Source organism: Harpia harpyja, chromosome 23, assembly GCF_026419915.1.
Source record: "Harpia harpyja isolate bHarHar1 chromosome 23, bHarHar1 primary haplotype, whole genome shotgun sequence".
NCBI classification, from domain to species: domain Eukaryota; kingdom Metazoa; phylum Chordata; class Aves; order Accipitriformes; family Accipitridae; genus Harpia; species Harpia harpyja.
The window spans coordinates 3,558,782-3,574,096 of NC_068962.1; the positions used below are offsets into that span (position 1 = coordinate 3,558,782).

Below are 15,315 nucleotides of genomic sequence, written 5' to 3' on the forward strand. Positions count from 1 at the left end.
CATGTCCAAATGAACTCCTGAATTATTTACTCACCAGCTCTAGAAGTCAGTACTCTTTTTTCTACCAGCCAGCATCAAAGCCAGAGACTTACACAGCATCAGGAATTCCCTATCTAAGGTATCAGTCATTTCCTGAGATAGAACAACCGAAGATCTCCACTGAGATCTTGAAATATGTATTATTTGGGGAAAAAAGGCAGCCTTTTAGACTATCTTTAAGATCACAAAGATGTTTCTCTTGTACAGTAAGTGGAATCTACTAAGTCACTTGCTTCCTAACAAGAAAAAAAATTACCAAAGTACAGGAGGTGCAGCCTCAAGTGTCAGATTAGTCATTGGAAGTTAGTTCTGAGCTCCTACAGGACAGATAAATGCTTTATTTGGACCAGTGTTAGAGAATACAGAAGTTCGTCGCTGCTTTGTTTTCAGTGACATCTCAACTTGCTAAAATATGCAGATATGAAACTGTTTGCTGGAAATCTTCCTTAATGAATGAAAGCATCAGATGCATCTAGAATAGTGCCAGCTCTGAATCAAGGACATCAATTGCCTCTGCCAGTTCAGTAGAAAATTTGCACACAGATCTTTTTCCCTGCAAATAGATGGAGAAACATAACTGTGCTACACAGAAAATCCTCAAACATGTTTTATCCATTCGTTGTAAAAAGACTGTTTTCAGATATTGCAAATTTTTGCTATAAGACAACTAACCTGAATTCCATTACTGGAGTACCTAACAACAGCACCAGGGCACGAGGACGTCCATTCATCACTGGAAATCAACAACTACTCACCGAGAGATAAATCCTTTTTAAGCCATATCTATTTGCACATTACATGGGAGTGTGCTTATGCATGACTACTTCTGTACATGCATCTACCACAGCTGTGAATGCAACAACCACCGATTTTGGCACATCAGCAAGTATATACACATTAAACCCTTGCCTTAATAACACTTGAGCATTTTCTAAAAGGGCATCCAGCAATATGATTCATACCTATCATGTTATTTGGTCCTCTGCCCTTTTTCATGGCTGAGAAGAATGTTTGAAGGATTAAGATGAAGGGACCTGGGGTTGTTTTATTTTTGTTGTTTTCTACATATGGCTGTGTACGTACACAGGCAAGGTCAAAAATGTTCCCGCCAACGAAAGCAGAGATTAAAATGAGATTTATGATGATTCTTAGCTCCTGGGAGAATCCCCAGAGTCTTGACGTGATCCCCAAGAACGTTCTGTGTCCTACAGAGATGATTTTTAACACTACCAAAGAAGCTTACATTGCAGCAAAAGAATGACACTTTCAGGTACATCTTATTCTTGGAGCTTTAGGCAACCTTTAGATTGGAAGAATCCATAGGAGGAACTTGCTTAAAATCCCTGACTAAAGTAAGGTTAATTTTAATTACATACCATAATAGCAAGAAGTGGCCTCAAGAAGAAGTACAAGAAGAACAGTATTCAGAGAAAAAGGAAAATCACATTCAGTGCACACACATGGAGACATGGCTAAGTTTACAATAGACATAGATAAAGTATCTGTAGTTTCTGGTGTCAAGAAAGCTCCTTCTGGAGTCCTCTAAACTTTGCAGACCACATATTGTTCCTTGTTTCTATGCTGCATCCTTTAATTTTATTGATGGAATTTTCTGGTAATACCTCTGATTTTAAAAAAATATGATCTCTCTGGAGCAGGTCTGAAATAAGAAGAGAAAACAATGAACTGCAATACTCATCTTCTGAGGAATGCTGAGAAAGGGATCTCAGATCTACAGTTTTTCATGATTGATACCAAGCTGATTAAACATGATGAGGCACAAAGCTAGGCACCCCAAAACCCCAACACTTTATTCTTTGTCCTCCCACCCTAGAAAAATGGAATCCGTTTTTACCATGTAATTTGTTTTTACTTAGGAAATGTTGAAGGAATGCCAAGTGAGTGTGATTTTAAAATTATGCTCTTCCTTTATACTGGAGCCCGAAGAAAATAATTTAAGAAAATATCTGAAGAAAAACATTTTACATATGTTAATACAATAACAAGCATATATTCTTCAGAAGGGGAAGACCTGTACAACATTTGCATTTCAAAGACTGTCATTCAAGAAAACTCTGATTATGTGCAAAGCTCTACTAGTTTTATGCAAGTACAAGTTAGCTTTTTATTAAGATGAATCATAAGTATTTTCAAGAGTTATTTTGTTAAATCCCTTATTAAATTCAGGAGAGGCTTTGTGAAAATCTAAGGTAATCAATACTGAACCTTAGCCCATAAAGCTGTGAATTAAGATCCAAACTTGATCATTTTAGAATGCAATAGATCTTCTAAAATAATACTTAGCATTTATTACCTACACTAATTAAGCTTCCACATGCCTGTGAGGCAGGCAAGTAAAACCTCATATTACAGACAAGAACACTGAGAGTAGACAGAAAGGTTACGTACATTGTCACTGATTAGAAAGAAAAAATCTCTGACCCATAGTCGGAATTCTTGGCGCAAATTGTCAGCACACATCCACACTGTCAAGTTCCTCCTTCAACAACTTACACAGTTTGCATTAAACACGGAACAAGGGAAAGTTAGACCAATACAGAAATGTGAACATATTCTCAAGCCAAAAACCACTCCAGACAAATAACATTAGGAGAAGTGGTCAACAGCATGCCCTGGCTTACTTCCACTTCCTCAGAGTTCAAGGAAATACAAAGGTGGAAGGGAAATGGTGAGACATAGATAAGTCGATACTTATAAAAATGCTGAATCCTGTCTGGATCTATCCAAGGACTTGAGGACAATTTTCTTATTAGAGTTCTGTGATTACCTGCAGGTCAGGCACAGTAGAGAAGTGCCCACGGAGGCGATGCTGGATTCTACTAAGCAGAAAAACAGCCCTTAGGGAACTAGTTTGCTCTTTTCTGAAGCAAAGCAGAAAGCACTTGGTGTTCTCTTGGATAGAAAGAGCGAGCTATTTGTGGTGTTTGCTCCCATCTGAAAGAGTGACTTGATTACTAAGTCTTTCCAAACTCAGCTGTATCAAGAGCTGCTCCTGTTGTTAACTTCATCTGGATGTACCCTGTCTAGCGCACACACTGCTGCAGAAGTGACGAGCAGGTGAATGTGCCACTCTCAATGACAGATGGCCTCTGAGCTGAAGGATCTGAAATACACTCCATTGTGGCAATTTATGTAACACACCCACAGTGGTGCTGTGCTGGAAAGAAAAGATTTAAATGTTAGCATGACAACTCTGTTTAAGTTCTTTTATACATAACCAGATCTCCACTTGCATGCAAAGCTAAACATAGTAAGATTAGCTAAATTCTCCAGCATGTTTTGGAGGCATCGTTGTGGAGAATTGCAACAACTGGTGTTTAAGAAAACATGAACAATCATCTCTGACTCTACCTTCAGCCACCCCCATCTCCCATCACCCAAAGCAGTCTTATACTCAGCCTGGCAAAACAGGACTACTAGAATTGGAAACAAACAAACAAAAAAACCAAACCACAAGGTATCTCAGGTCTTACATGTCTAAGTTGCACAGTGTGTTTCCAAGTACCTCAAAACAGTGCTTTGAAAGTTGAGGTCACGTTACCTGAGAAGTGCAGAGACCAGCCAAAGTCTCGGGGTCTTCTTAACATGAGAGAGACTTAACCTGCAAAGAATCTATAGACATTCTGTTGGTCTTCTCAGCTAAAGTGGTATTTCTTTCAATTTATTCACACATACTTAGGATTTAGAATCAAGAAGGTGTAGTCTGGGGTTTTTTCTAAAGAAAATTGGATCTTTTAATAATCTACACTTTCCTCTGCTAAAGATATGGAAAGACTCATTTATTATGCCTTCTTCATTGAGTTGCTGCCACATTTATTAAATATGTCAGGCCAAGTAAAGAGATGAAGTGGAAAAGTTTTGCATAGGCTAATAAAGCTCAAAGTGGGAACACAGGCATTTCCATACTGATTTTTATTAAACCAAATCACAGAAAGCAAGCATCATGCTAAAATTTACTTGCCACCTCCTTAGGGCTGCTGTCACTGTGTCTCTTGCCTCCCTCTTACATTTGTTAGGAGAGCAAAATAACCACAGATGAGATTGTATAAAGGCCATACTGAACCAAGAGAACTTGAAAGTTTACAATTCTAGCATGCTAAAAGGCAAATTAACATAATTTAAGACCAAGATAATTTTACTTTTCTTATATACTTTTTTTTTTTTTTTAAATGACACCTGCTCCGTTTCCTCATTTGGTGGAAGGACTATCAAAGAAGGCAGCAGGGTACTGAAAACATAATCAAAGCCTTGAGGGAATTTGAAGTAACTGGCCTGCCTAGGCAACGTTCACAGAGTTTGCAAAATAAACACCGAGTAGTTTGTTGATATCAAGAGGTAGAGGGTTCTTCCCTAGCTACACAGAGGATGCCCCCTTATTTTGGGCAGGGTTAATACAGAGTAACAGGGAGCAACACTGACCACTGGAAGGAGTGAAGGAATAGCATGACCCAGAGACCAGTCCCTGTCTGGGTCATACTAAAACAGTATTCCCTTGATACAAGGAAGATTTCTTTTGGCCTAGACTCTGTGATATTTCAAGGCTGGGATTTGAAACGTGGTTCATGTGTCGCCCGAATCCGATAGAACCTGACTCTCAAACTGTTGCTCATGCCTCTAAACCAGTAATGATTCAAAATCTTCTCTCAACATTATTCGAAAAAAGCCTAAATGGGATTACTGCACTTCTATCCTATACTTGTATATTCTGAAGAAGATTAATGCCTCAGCTTTATACTACATTTGCATTCTATATACTCATTCCATGGAAATAATGCATTAAAGAGTTAGCATATAATTTGGGTGCATATCAGCAAAGCGTGCATCCTACTCTCAACATTGGCTTCCCACGTTAACATTGTTGCTAGACACTGAAAAGATTAACTGCGTAAGTGAAATACACTCATTAGCCTTAAAATGATCATAACAGATCTACACCGTATCTTCAAATTGCTTTTCAAAGCCTGGTTTCTATTTTTATAATCAATTTCCTAACTAAACTACATTCGTCATTATGAAAACAAATCATGTAAGTCATACACACATTTTTGTCTCCTTGTGACAGACATTGATTGAGAAAGGAACAACTAGTTTCAACCTCCTGTAAACAGCTGGTATCCTTAGATAAGAAAATCTCTGCACACGGCCAAGCTTCCAATATTGTGAAAAAAATGATGCAGTAGAAAGAAAAAGACAACAGAAGCCCCAAGTGCTTACATGAGACAACATAATTTATAACCAATATTCATAACATAACTTAATTATCACATTCCTTTTTGTATTCTGTCACTAAAGTGCAACCACAGCTTCCTTTGGCACCATTGGATTTGTTCCTGTGAAAATAAAACACATCACAACAGGAAATATCTGACTTTTGGTATGAGAAGATCAGAGGAGAACGGTTGAAGGATAAACTTATGCAATAATTAAGCTTTGATATATGACAGTTCAGCCTTCATGACTCATTCATAAGATCTGCATGTTCTGAAAAGTCGGAGCCAAGCTCAATCCCACTACCATTTTAGCAAGTATCTCAGGGTAGAACCGGAGTGTCTGATTGTCATTTTAGCATAAATACTGTAAGTGCAATTCAAATATGTTTCTCTGCTTAGAAATCTTATCACTGTATTTAATAATTTTAAAGACATGCCTTTTATAAAACAATGACTCAGATATCAAATTGGGCAAATACATTAAACAAGGGCAAATGAAGACCAGAACTCGCATAGAGATAATTATTGTTCAAAGTCGCATTCTGGCTGATTCATAGGGATGGCATATAAAAGGCCAAGCAACCAGCTTGCAGTGACCATACACACATTTCTTTCAAAAGAAATTCATGAGAAAAATATCACTTAGTAACGAAAGGGTAGAAAGTAGGAGATTTCTTTGTGAATAGAAACCCTTTCCCCTTTCTGTAAGGAAAAGGGAGAAAGATGCAGGAGATGTTAAATGCCCTCCTTTAAAAAAAAAAAAAAAAAAGTACTTTCCATATCTTTTGCCAATGTAAAAGGAAAACTGAAGAACGTTCGACATACACTTAATCTAGACTAGGCCATCACAATCCTTCTTAAATAAGGAACAGAGTACTATAATCTCCTTATTGGCTCCCCCCTTGCTCCAGGACGGCAGTTAAAAAGAAATCACCAAAGAAGCTGTTGTCCCTTCTATGCAGTGCACCATACTCTTGGCAGGCTAGGCAGGAACAAAAAAAGCATGCATGGTCCTCCTTCAATTAAGCACTCAGGGCAGACAAAGTGGCCTTCAGCTTCCATAATTAAAGAAGAAAAAGGCAATTGGCTTTCAGGCCATAAACTCTTGCTGAAAGAGCAGCTAAGATATGAAAGAAGCAGGAAGAACTAAAGATCCAGATGACAAAGCTTCTAAGTAGAAAAAAAAAAAAAAAAAGAACAAAAAAGAGGAACAAAGAAAAATCATGCATATAGATAACTACCAAGAAGGGCATTTTAAAACTCTTCTTTTGTTTTTTCTTTAACTCCTTGCTCCTTTCCATTAAATGCAATTTATTTTTTTAAGTAAGCATAATCACTTTTCAGAGATTGTAGATTATTTCCTGTTTTAAAGCAAAAATTTAAGCTATTGAGCTAAACACATCAACAATAATAAATCACACCTCCAGTATTTTCAGTCAACGGCACTCAGCCATCATTCCAAACATGGTTTTGGTTATACTGTCTCTCATGTCATTCTGGAGGTGCTTCTTTATTGGTATATATTGAAGCAAGATAGATGTCGGTTCAGAACAGCTGGTTGCAAGACATGTTTTCCATACTCTTCAGTAAAAGATCATTAGAGTCAGGGCCTGCTTGTGGGATAGGAACAGGGATCTAGGACTTTATGAGTTTGACTGTTGATGAATGTCTTACCACTAGAACTGTCCAGGAACACCCACGCACATAAGGCAGCAGGAGGCAAAAGTAGGTTACTACTACTTCTATTACTAAAGAAAAAAAAAACGAAGCCACAATCTCCTTTTCTTTGGGTTACTTATGAAATAAGGTGTTGATTTCACATACTGTAAATCCAAAAAAGACCAGGTGTTGTACTGACTGGGTGAAAAAATGACGAGAATTCTCTAAACATTTTTTTAAGGGGCCATGAGGAGATGGAAAGAAGGAGAAACAGATTAAAGTCATATGGAGTCATAATTGTTCTTCACCTATGCATTAAGCAGAGATCTTTAAACAGAAGCTGCCTTTACAGACTCCCTAAGATGATACACCAGTAGACTCATTTGGTCCAACACCTCATCTGGAAAGCACCTAAAGCTCGCTGCTGCTGTTGTCCTGCACAAAGATTCAAAGGATGATATCAGACCGAAAAGCCAGCACAAAGAAACTTATCCTTCATCTCCTATGCCTGATCAAACCAGAAGCATCTGCTCACGCTGTCTGCCAGTCTGTTCTGCAGACCTAGTAAAAATGTACAGCTGAAGAGACAGACTTAATTTCAACTGCATTAAATCATAGCCAGACTGCTATTTGGCATAATGAGAAAGAGCTTGCCCACTCCTTTTCTGTTTACGTATAAAAATGCATTTGTATTGCCTGTCATTATTTGGACTGACTGACCTTGAGGGTTTGCTTTTTTTGTTTTGTTTCTGTTCCTTTTTAATGTGCATGCTGGCTGAAAAAATACCGCACACTGTGATGCAGGGGAAGACTTGGATAGGATGAGTGCTCTGGTTTGTTAAAATAGCACATCATGGTCGTGTTGTCCATAATGGGCTGAACTGCTGTTTTACCCTGCTCCTTTCCAGCATATGTAAAAAGAACTGATAAATTGCTTTCAGCAAGTGACATTTCTATGTCATTCCCGTAAGCATTTTAACACATGCTCCCCACAGTATTCCAGTCCTTGGAAGTATTGCATGACTGCTGTGGCACTGCAGCTGGAAGGCTGAGCAAAGCTTCTTCCAGAACATTAGCTTTCTGAGGAAGAGGAGCACATCACCTGTGAAGGCCACCTTCTGTCTGGTATCTAACACCAGCCAATGCTACAGAAGTCCTTTGCCTGAGGTGAACACAACATATGCACAACATTGCTGAAACCAAAATGATAATAAATGCTTACAAGGACATTGGCCTCTGCATTCCTTAATGTTTAATGAACTTTATGAATGGCCGTGGTTCCAGAAACCTCTTGAATGGGAGAAAAGTTGCACCTCGTGAATTAAGAAGGCCCCTACAGAGAAGATCTTGTGTGTGTGTGCGTGCGCACACAGGCCGTAACCAGGACTATACGCATGTATCTATATTATACAGAGATATACACACATACACCCCTAGTGTTACAGCTCCTCAGAGTACTCTCAGCCAACGAAATAGTCACGTAGCATCAATTTGGGATGACTTGTCTATGTTTTCACTGAGACCTCCTCTTCTCAAATGGAAAAACGCTTCAAGAATTCTAAAGCACGCCAGCCAAAGCAAAGGAAGGAAAGTCGCAGCTAAAGCGTTTACCATGAAAAGTTGCAGCTAAAGTGTTTACCACAAAACCAAGATGGTTATCAGTAACTCGGTGTATGAGAAGAATGGAAATGAGCACCAGTTGCCAAAGACGTGCAAGCTGATGTAAGGTGAAAAAGAAAGATTAATGCAAGGGAATGTCAACACAAGGAGCTGTAACCTTCTGTCTGGAGTACCGAGGCTTCTTATTTCCTCCTACCCCACACCTGTGCGGTGGCAGATCGGGCAAGGCTGACTCTGAAAAGAATTTCTAAATTATATTGTATTACCTGCAGAATCTGTTGGATAGAAAGTAGTCTGATTTGAGTTTATAATCCCTGGAGACATGCATTTAAATTCAAGCCAAAGGTTATTCCCTCGGCTTTAAAGTTTTCCATTGCTACACCTGAAAGAAGAAAGTTTTGACAACTGAAATTTAGATCTTTGAGAAAAGAATAAAAAGACAGTGAATAAATGTCTCTGAATACACCACCACAGGGGTCCTCCTCACAGACTGAAAGATACCCAAATAACAGTTCTAGACCTGTTCTTTTCTAGTATTTTGTCTGTTTTCCTGCTGAAAAAGGTATCCTCTTTAAAAAGGGAAATTCACCGTCTTTAACTCAGTTTTAGGAAATAAAATGGATCACCTTAATAATATTGAGAAGAACCAAAAGTAACCATCCCACCTGATGAACTCGAGGGACAAAAAGGGTCCTGAGGGCACATTTTTTAACTGCTTGACCTTCAATTAGCCAATCTTCTTTGATCCTCTGGAATTACTTTGTTGAAATATATCCTCTTCCATGAGCAATATTAATAATGTTACATCACAGTCTATTTGCTATTCTTTTGCCAATGGAAACAACAGAGAAAACCACTTCTCTCTCCTTTCTTTCCTGCATTAACAAAAATCAACAAACACAGCTGTCCTCCTCATCGATTAGCTACTGTTTGCCTTCATATCCTTGAGGGAAGGAAGTAAGGTCTCTCGATTATTCACTCTTCTTATGTTAAGCAACACAGCTTCCCACCTCCTACAGAAAACATATGACAAAAGAAAGGTGAAATATTTAAGGTGTTTATTGCAGTTCATGCAGCTTAAGACAGGAAGGGAAAATTTACTATTTCAAGCAGCAGCAGAAGTGTCAAATACTGGATGGGAGGTTTTCTTCTGAAATCCAAGCAGAAGTTTTAGAGTTACGATATGTCTATTACAAGACTTGAGAATCTTAAGGCATTCTCAGAAATTGATTTTTCTCCAGCTCAGTTTTTCTTTCACCTCCAGTTTCCAGTATCCCACACAAAGCATCACCTCCTCCCTTTCCCCTGACAGCATCAGTCGCCAAGATCAGAACTGCCATCAGATCTGCAATGCTCAAATCCACGCTTGCTCTGCTGACGATAGGAAGTCTCACCGTATGGGTTTCAAAAGGCGGCTGATCGAGTCAAACGCTCTTTGGGACAATTTCCCACTTGTGCCAATTCCATGTGCCCTGGTCCCATTCTCACACCGTTTCTCAGCGGGGAAGGCAGAGACAGCCATCAAACTCTGTTTACATAGCTACACGCTCTCTGTAGAGACAGGCTACATCAGAGCCCTAAGTGAGGTACGGAGGCACCCCGCAGCCTTTCCCCGCCGCCGTCCTGGGCTTTAGCTGCCCGTGCTCAAGGCTAGCTCCAATAATGGTGCCGCTGGGTCACCTTGGATCGCCTGCTGGGAAAAGAGCTGCAAGAAACCTGCCTCTGCCCCCCAGCTCAGGGGCTGTATTTGAGCTCCAGCCCCCCGCCCTTTGCTGTGCTATGCTGTAGGTACACCTGCGCCTTGCTGATCCTCACCCGCCGGTCCCGGCTGGACCTCATCTCCACCAACCCTGGTCTTGCAAAGAGGTTGGTGGCCCGGGGGAGGGATGTTCACCGTGAGGAGAAGGAGACCCAGCAGCAGAGGGCAGCACACTCAACGCTGAGGACACCTCTGCGGTCCTCACAAGCGCAGAAGAATCCAGAGAAGCACTTGAAAGAGCCCTGCTACATGATCTCACTGGCTAGCTTGCACTAGCCAGTGCAGCTCACGAGCAGAAATACGCAGAGTACAGTTGAACGATGTGACAGTTTTAATTTATGAACTTCAGCTCTATAATTTCTATTAAGTGTGTTGCAAATAATAACCGTGGGTGATAAAAGACGACTGTTGCACAGGTGAGCTGTGTGTGATGGAAGGGAGGAGGAGAAGGCTGAGATGCAGACCTGAGTGATGCACAGGATATCGAATGACTGAACTGCTCATTTCCTTGCTTTTTGTGTTTTGCGTTGGAGGGATACACAGTCTAGCACATTTCACTCACACTCGGTGACATTTTCGGATGCGCTGTTTTATAGGTACATTTCAAAACATATACACGGTTAAAATTAAGGTTACATCGATATCATCGACAATCAAGACTCAGGAAATGAAAACCTACTTCCACTAATTGAACTTAGCCAAGGTGTACATCCCATCCTTTAATCATTGCTGTTAGTACTGTTTAGCTATTGACAGTGTACAGAAGGCAATGTATACCTTGCAAGAAAGGGAATTTCTTCCATGCAGAGCAAAATAAATGGTAATATAATAAGCATTAGAAATCTACAAAAAAACATTAAAAAAAACCCCAACTATTTGTGTAAAGCAGCTGAGCTAGTATCACCATGAGAACATTCACTTTTTCATTTCCTGACTTCAGAGTGTAAAAAAAAATTACTTTTATTAGAAAAACTAATCCAAAAGTTATGAGCTCTCCCAGTTTTATTTGTTTCTCTTCCATGATGCAGACAAGCATCACCACAGATGAGACTGCTAACCTCCAACTTCTGGCTCAAACAACATATAAACCCAGATATTTCCCCAGTTTTTCTAAATAATTAAGATGAGATTGCAACCAGAGAGAAAACACCTGCCTCGTCACACCTCTGTAAAATGAGATAGTCAAATGTTGTGTTCTTTCCAAAAGAATTTGACAGAGAAAGGGAGGAGACTTCTGTTCTTGCTTTAGTTTCAGCTTCTGCTGTATTACTAAAAGAAATAAATAAGTGATATAAAAACAAGCTATACTATCAATTTCCAAGTTCCACCAGAATTTTGCTCATTCATTCCAAGAAATCGTCTATGAATTACTACAGTACAGCCAACCTGGGGCAGTGCAATGACTTAGTAATAGGCAGCAGTGAAAGCCAGCCTACCTACCTATTTATATCACACTTACCATAATGGCATACATTTTCCTTGGAACTATAACTTACTGTGAGTGATTCCCGCTTCATATACCACATGACAAGGAAGCATTAGAGGTTACATTTAATTTTTATGGGTTTTTTAACCCAGTTTCCTAGCTAAACAGGTTTATGCAGTCAATACTATCTGCTCTGTCAGCCTGCTTACCACCCTCATTAATCACTCTGAACTGTTAGTTTTGCTGAAATTTAACTTGGGGGTGGAGAGGTTAAACACACTCTTCCCATAGGTATTGTCAAAAGAGATTTCTGGTGAAAGGGAGAGACCTCCAACACATATGCCTAAAGAGGGACAGGCTGTGGCACGAACGTACGCACATGAGAAGCCACCACGGGAAAGAGCTCAGGCACAAAACCTGTGAAAAGTTCCAATCAGTGTTTGTATCTTTCCAAGGGTCCAAAGTAAAATTAACCACAAGATCAAATCAGTAGAAGAGATTTCATTAGTACCAGTGCTCAAGGAACTAATTGCTGTTATTATTTTTACAGAGTGTATGAAGAAGAGAAATGGGCTTCTTACATAAGAAATACTGTCTTTATCATGTGGTGAAAAAAGGGAAGTAAATGGTAACGTGGTGGTATTGTAAACACCTTTGTATTTCTTTTGTATGTGCTGAAAGGAAGTAAATTCTGTCATACTGTTAACTTTGTAACGGTTTTTCATTAAACAGCAAGAAAGGATATTGCCAGCCTATTCTCTCTTTCTTTCCAATTCCTGTTTGCCGAAAAAAGCAGAAAGAAAAAAGCAAAGGCACCATTCATACGTATACAACTTAATCATAGCCTTCTATGCATCGAATGGGGACTGCTGCTTGCATTAGTATAGATGACTAAGGGGAATCCATAGCTAAATGAAAATAAAGTAAGAAAGTTGTCGCAAAATATACAGCTAAAACTAATTTAAAAGCATAAGAATCCCATGTTCTACATAAAAAGAGAAATATTTTTAGTTTTTGTTATTTTAGTCCTTTAACTTTCTTAACAATTGTATTAATTGTTAAAAGGAATGCTGTTGCCCCAAGCACCCATGTGGTAGCATGTGGATCACACAGATTTTTAAGGTTATCAGATTTTTAAGGTTATCACAGAGACCATGAAACATTCAGGGAAGTTACCAGCTCTGCACCTAAGTTTTGTGGACATTGAAAGATGGCAAATTCCAAGGAAGATTTCGGTGATCCATTCTAATACAAAGCTTCTCACTTTTTTTTTTTTCCCACCAACATGGGCTCCCTCCAAAGCAAAAAAAAAAAATATATATATATATAGGAATATCCCCATGATTTATAGCATCTTCACTTACATGCACTTGGAGGGTGGGATTTTTCAAGCTTAAGTTATAACTGCACTTCTACTATATATCAAGTAATCTCACAGGAAGCAAATCAAACTTCCAAATGAAGAAAAATATTGCCTGTCAACAAAAACAGACTTGACAGAATTTATAGACGCACAAAACTTTGTAGAAAACAGAGAATAGACCTAAAGTAGAAAACAACCTTTTAAAAAAATTATTGTTAATTCCATTTGGTTAAACAGTTTTAAGTGGTTCTGTGAAATACTGTTCTCCTCTCTTTAGCGACTAGTATTATTTCTATTTTAAGTCATTGAAAGAAATTTGCTTAACGTACGATCGCAACAGAATATACACACAGCACTCTTTTGTCCTTAGATAGCAAGAGAATAAATGGAGCAGGCAGACTGCAGAGCAGACACTACGCTTCCTTCGAGCTTATTAAACTTCTACAGTGAAGAACAGCCCTAAAGCACACAGCAGAGTAATCTTACCAAGCACCATTTCTGAGGTGTGCTATTTCTTTGCAAAACCACGACCGTTCTCCCGGCAGCTCCCCACCAGGCTGCTGCTGCTGCTGCTGCTCACGTCCGACTCCTGCGCACGGTTCGCATCAGCGGCTCCCCGGTTAGAGCCCACGTGCTGTAAGACAGGGTGTACCTACAAACGGGGCCACTAACCCACTGGATATTCGGATTGCTGCAGGTGAATCGCAACCCAGATACGTGTCAGGAGCCCCTGAGAGGGAAACTCTGGGAACTGCTGTTTGGGTCATAAAAACGAGGGTAGTTGTCAGGAGGGATGGGGCCCTACCGTGCCAGCAGCAGGTGGCATGCGGTACCTTGACTACAAAAGGCAAAGAAGATGAAGGGGGGGGAAAACCTGTAGAACGTGGCTCATTTCCTCAGAAGGTTCACTTTTTTTTCCTTAAACCATGTGTCTAAAAATTACAATATTTATGTTTGTAACAATCCTGCCAAAACAGTCTGTAAAAAATGAAATTTGGTTTTCTTCTGCCCACTTTCCCCTTCACTGGCTTGATTTTGGCAGACTGATCTGCCTTACTCATATGGGACTACCACAGTGTCCTGGTTTTTGGCTGGGATAGAGTTAATTTTCTTTCTAGTAGCTGGTATAGGGTTATGTTTTGGATTTAGCATGACAAGAGTGTTGATAACACACTGATGTTTTCAGTTGTTGCTGAGTAGTGTTTAGACCAAGTCAAGGATTTTTCAGCTTCTCCTGCCCAGCCAGCAAGAAGGCTGGAGGGGCACAAGGAGTTGGGAGGGGACACAGCCAGGACAGCTGACCCAAACTGGCCAAAGGGGTATTCCATATCATGTCATGTCATGCCCAGTATATAAACTGGGGGGAGTTGGCCGAGGAGGGGGGATCACTGCTCGGGAACTGACTGGGCATCGGTCAGCGAGTGGTGAGCAACTGTATTGTGCATCACCTATTTTGTTTATTGCAATCCTTTTATTACTATCATAATTTTATTATTGTTATTATTATCATTATTAGTTTCTTCCTTTCCATTCTATTAAACTGTTCTTATCTCAACCCACAAGTTTTACCTTTTTCCTTCTGATTCTCTCCCTCATCCCACTGGGTGGGGGGGGAAGCGAGCGCGCGGCTGCGTGGGGCTGAGTTGCTGGCTGGGGTTAAACCACGACACACGGTGCAAACCTCATCTTCCCTGGGAAGAAAAACCAAATCCATCAACAGTGATACAGTTTAAAAGGCAATTCAAGGTACTGAGCAAAAGCACTTCCAGCCCACAGCCCCTCAAAACCCCACGCCATCATTTAGACATCTAACACTTCAGGTTTTTCATTCCAAGAGAAACCAACACAGCACATATGTCACAGCAGTTGCCGGGTTGCTGCCGGATAAAACGAGGAGGCTGCAGGACCCGTCCCTCCCAGCGCCAGGCACAAACCATGTCACCAAGAGCGGAGGACAGCCCTTGGGACGCCTGGGAACAGCCACGACTTGACTTTAAAGGCTGCCGAGATGACAGCGGCAGGAAGGGAGAAGGCAAGTCCTCTCAAAATTTACCTAGCTGAGTTTGGAAGCAAAATTGAAAGAATCAGAGCGTTTCGCGACTGACTCACCCAAAACAGAAGGATGCAGTAGGAGTGCAATATGCTGATAGACCGTCCCTTTTATTTGTATGCAGATGCACAGAATTACAGGCATAAAGACATTGGAAAGCACCTGAAA

At 40.2% G+C, this 15,315-nt stretch overlaps 1 long non-coding RNA gene across 2 annotated transcripts; it reads right to left on the reverse strand.

The window, feature by feature from the left end:
• Nucleotides 1–1,387: 1,387 nt before the first annotated feature.
• Nucleotides 1,388–13,671, reverse strand: LOC128135512 (uncharacterized). Of its 2 annotated transcripts, XR_008233101.1 has the most exons (5): nucleotides 13,591–13,671; nucleotides 9,215–9,424; nucleotides 3,602–3,672; nucleotides 2,828–3,217; nucleotides 1,388–1,699 (listed from the first exon to the last, which is right to left on the reverse strand). It is a non-coding gene; the product is annotated as an uncharacterized LOC128135512 (long non-coding RNA). The 2 variants fall into 2 exon arrangements; XR_008233100.1 differs by lacking the exon at nucleotides 1,388–1,699 and having other exon boundaries at nucleotides 1,888–3,217.
• Nucleotides 13,672–15,315: the final 1,644 nt, after the last annotated feature.